General features: G+C 40.1%; 1 pseudogene; it reads right to left on the bottom strand.

The window, feature by feature from the left end:
- Positions 1-3,755: 3,755 nt before the first annotated feature.
- Positions 3,756-4,528, bottom strand: LOC149165633 (uncharacterized protein At4g15970 pseudogene; annotated as a pseudogene).
- Positions 4,529-4,733: the final 205 nt, after the last annotated feature.

The raw sequence follows: 4,733 nt of genomic DNA, 5'->3' as shown, positions 1-4,733 counted from the left end.
AGAGACCGAAGGGGAGCCAGAGAGAGAGAGAGAGAGAGAGATTTGAAGCAATGTAAGGAATGACAGAGGAATGGAGGGGGCGAGACCTACTAAACTGATATAAGTCTCCTTTTATTTTGGAGTACATGATCTCAATTGAGGCAGGGGAGGCATAACCATACCCGTTGATAAAAATGAGTACAAATAATAATGGTGAGCCTAACAATGTGGAACTGAGCTATAAAGTACATGATACATGATATATGATATGCTGGCATCAATGGGCTAGAAAGTGATAAAATAATAAAATGAGTCTAATATACATAATGTCCTGGAAAACAGAGGCCAGGACTAAATACAATGACATTTGAGTACATGATACATAATTCCCCTCAAGCTGACATGGAGAGGGGGGGGGGGTCACAACCAAACAATCCCTTCTACATGGGGAATGGATTTGAATATATGAATGAGGCATGCATGTTGTGGGCCCTACAAGCGATGGAAACTAAAGCCATCAAATATGTGGAATTGCAACTAATTTTGGATCATGATCTGCCGACATTTGGGCATGTGGGGGGCTACTTGAAGGGCCACCCTCTCATGAGGTCTGGAACATCTCACACACACCTGGGAAATACAAGTACAATATGTCAGATCACTGAACCATCAAGTCTACAATTCTCAATCATTCAATAATGAGATGGATTCGAGCACGTGAGAAACAACCAAGTCAAAGGGAAATGATGATTCCCTTTACTTGATTTGAGGCACCGAATAATGATGAAAGTTGGAACCAAGGTACACTGTCCTCTAAACCACTCTCCTAGAATAAATGTGTTGAAGTCGATAGAAGAGGGCCTGCCAGAGGTGAGGCAATGAGGATTCCTCAACAAAGGCATGAGGGTCATAGCAATGTGACTGATGGACTGACACCAGGATAATGATGGAAAGAGAAAAGATGAGCGATGGAATGATGACTTCCCTTGTCAGAGCATGATAGGCATGGTTGACCTAGCAGTGACTAACTCGATTCCAAAGTGGATTGTCAATTACTCAGATAGAGGTGTTTCAAAGACGGAGCAGTATAGCTGGAGGCCAAATATGAGCAAAATGGGATGAATTTGACACAAAGATGTATGGAACGTTGTAACTGGACTCAATGGGACTCAGAATAGACTCCATAGATGCAAGGGTGACTCATCTCTGATACTATGAACAAGGGTGATGTTAGTGCCTAAATCTGCCTTGGGCTGAAGGAAGGCAAAATTCAAGATAACCACAAACCACGCTCAGTCTGGTAGCTAGCCCTACCAGAACAGGAGAGGGCTCTCTCCAGGTCACACTCAGTAAAAATAAACAATAGGGTCTGAGATGACTCAAAATAAATATTGATTTTAGGCTAGTAAATAGATATGAAAGAGGTAATTTATTGAATGACTGAATTTTCTGGGCTGTATGGGACAAAGGACAGCCTGAGCTGAGAAATTAAATCAAAGACACAGAATATTTCATGAGGCAAGATAGGTAGGAGGTTTAGCAATCAAACTGAAATAATATGGCATGGAAAGACTGTTGAGAAGCTGAAAAGGGCATACTCATGAATCCTTTTCAGATAGAAGAAGACACACAGAGGATGAATGCTTTTCCAAGGCAGAGCAATAAACTAGATTCTACCTTTCTTACTTAAAAACATTCAACTGGAAACTATTATAAATGAACTGTGAAACATAACAAGACACATATGAAACAAACAGAAGAAGCATATGCTAAACTCATACCACATGAATCTCATGAATCAGAGCTGCATCATTTTATTAATTTCCCGGCCAAAACTGTACAGTGAAGCACTGAGTTTTCTCTTTCCCCTTTCCTAGAAATTCCAACCTTTTCCAAATGATTCTCAATACAATAAATAGACTCCAATGTGGGAAAATAGATCGACCAGAATAAGGAATTGTTTAATCATTATTAACAAAAGATGAAAAGCCAACCATCTGTAAAAGAAGCAGCGTTACATTTTCTGCTTGAATCTGCTGATTACCAATGAAATATGTAGTGTAGACCTTCTGAGTCGTAACTGAAGCCAAAAATAAACCTTTGATACTATTTCTCTGCCAAGGTAGATATCTATGTTTTAAATCTGGGCGTTTTGGTCTTTGACTGTTCGCTTTCCTTTTTGTCGTTTGAAGAAAAGTTAAATTTTAATAAAAATGGTTTTGAATTCCGCCAATTCCAGTTGCAATTGCTCCTTGTATAGAAATAGAAGGAAAGGAGGAAATATCCACATCAGACTTCTCATCTCTTGATTCGTCAACCACGAACTTTCCAGCAGATTGTTTTAATACGCCCTTCACCTCTGAATTCCTAGATGTAACATTCTGAGAATCCTTCGAATAACTAGAACTTGAAGGAAAAGATATTCTAGAATTGCTGCTCTTCATTCTTCCCTTTGTTTCCTGATCTATTTACAGGAGGGCCTACCGAACCTGTCGTTGGGCTGCCAATGTTTATGGGAGAAAATGGCTAAGAATTCCCTATGTCAGTTCAAGGAGATGCTACATTTGAGTTTCTTATCTACGGTATTGAACTTTGAGGATGATTTCGAGGGAACTCCTGAATGAAGACCAACCACAGAATGTGTTGGAAGAAATTTCACCTTTGTTGTTTCTACTGTCTTGAAAGAATTCTCCCTGGAGAAAGGCCTTGGTGTAGAATTGTTATATGCTGGAAATGATGTAATAACACTGTTAGACTTTCCTATTTCAGGCATCTTGAAAGAGCCATCTCTAGAGAATGAAGGTCTCACTGAACTCTTTATTTGTGGTAGAGCTCCACATCCATCAGCTTTAATTGTTTTGTGAGTTTTCAATGAGTTATTTCTTTGAAGCGTTGGTTGGACACACATTGACTGCCAAATTACCATAATCAATTGTTAGCTTCTTTCTTACTGAAGCCCCAGGACTATCGCCTAATTTTTGCTTACAAGGACCTTCAGAATTTTGCGCAGAACTTTGCATCTGCATCTTCTCAGAAGATATGTTCAATTTACCTGAGCCTGAGATCTTTGAAGAGTTGTTTCTGCAAGTCCCTTGTTTTCCACTGACTTGGCCAGAAGAAGATACAATCTGAGACTCTATGACAACTTCTAATTTTTTCTGATTGCTTTCCTTTTGTTTCACTTACACCCGCCACGAAATCATTCCCCTCTAGGAACGGCCTCGAGGAGTGTTTGCGTGCAGTAGATATGTTTCAGCCCCTTCATTGCACTCAACATCAGCGACTAGCATTTCCTCATACCCAATATTTCCACAGATGTCACAAACTTTAACTTAAAACTGAGGGAATGTATGCAGTTTTGGCAATGAGAGGCTATTCTAGAACTTTTTCGGGCCACTCAAATGTATGCGCCGTGCCTCCCCAGTGCGCCGCACCTCCTGCCCAGTGCATCGCGCACTGATCCAACACACATTTTGTCTTCAAAACTTCATTTTTTTCATTTCCTTGTTTTATCTTGGATGTCCAAGGTTGCAAAACTAACCAAGGAAAAGTCTTCATTCACCTCACACTATGCATTGGTGAGTTCTTTGTACGAGGATCCTGATCTAGATATCGTTGTAAATATGACAGATCTTGCACATCTATGTAGAATTGGAAATGAGCTCTCTATAATTCTCAATAAAATCCATCTTAGACAATACGTTAATGTATAGCAGCAACATGGTTGTCAAAGACAGCAACAGAACTTACTAGTCACGTTTCAAAAATTTCACCTTCTACCTGCAGTGCCTTCGAATTTTCCAGGTCAGTGTCTGCAATCTCTTCTGTTGGAAAGTCATGGACTGAAAATGTTTCCAATCTACCAGCATTAACCTCAAATCCTGAAGCTTGTTTCTCAGTTCATAGAAGCAATTTGCATGCATGGTGCAAACCTTGTGTGAAATCTTCACAAATCTACCAAAATAAGATGCGTCCAAGGACCTCAACTTCAATTCTACTCCGCTTATAGCATCTTCATATTTGATATTATTTAGCACATCTTAATCATGCTTTCCAGGATACAATTCTCGTGACATGTACCAATACCTGTAGAATTCGACTGTCCGGTTATTTGATTTTACATAGTTCCCATTGGCGCTGTTCTTCAAATCTGTAGGGCTGCCAGTGAAATGGTCACAAGCAATTTGAAAATCTACATCCATGAAAACAAAGTTATATCCCATTGCAAGCACAGTCTGCCGAAAATCGATTCTCCTCCACATCATCTTTAACTAATCATCTTTCATGAAAATCTTCTCACTGGCGAAGTCAACTCCATCAGGCTTGAGAACAAAGCAGTGAGCATGGATGGACATGCACCGATCATAAGCCTTTTGATCCAAATCCACTATAATTAAATGATCCAAAAACAACTAATTTCATCCCCTAACCGAAAGCTCTCCAAGAAAATATCAATCATGGAATTTGGGGTTGTCCATGCCTGATTTAACGTGGTGATTATAACTGTCTTATCAACCATAGTAGCCTTTTGCTTTAGCATATTCAGCATTATGAAGCAGAGGAGCCAAGAAAATTGGAGATTTTACGGAGGCAATGAGAAATTTGGAGTAGCAGCTCTGTGTGCCGCGCCTTTCTAGTGTGCCGCACCCGTGTTATTTAACACTGCGTGTTCACTCCCAGTGCGCCACGCCAGTTAGCCAATGCGCTGCGCGCCTGTTTTTGACTGATTTCTCCCAATTTCTCTCGCTTACCTC

Source organism: Pinus tabuliformis, chromosome 5_1 (assembly GCF_031772625.1).
Source record: "Pinus tabuliformis cultivar Carrire ecotype Pingquan chromosome 5_1, CPIR1, whole genome shotgun sequence".
NCBI classification, from domain to species: Eukaryota; Viridiplantae; Streptophyta; class Pinopsida; order Pinales; family Pinaceae; genus Pinus; species Pinus tabuliformis.
This window is presented reverse-complemented; position numbering and strand designations above follow the sequence as displayed.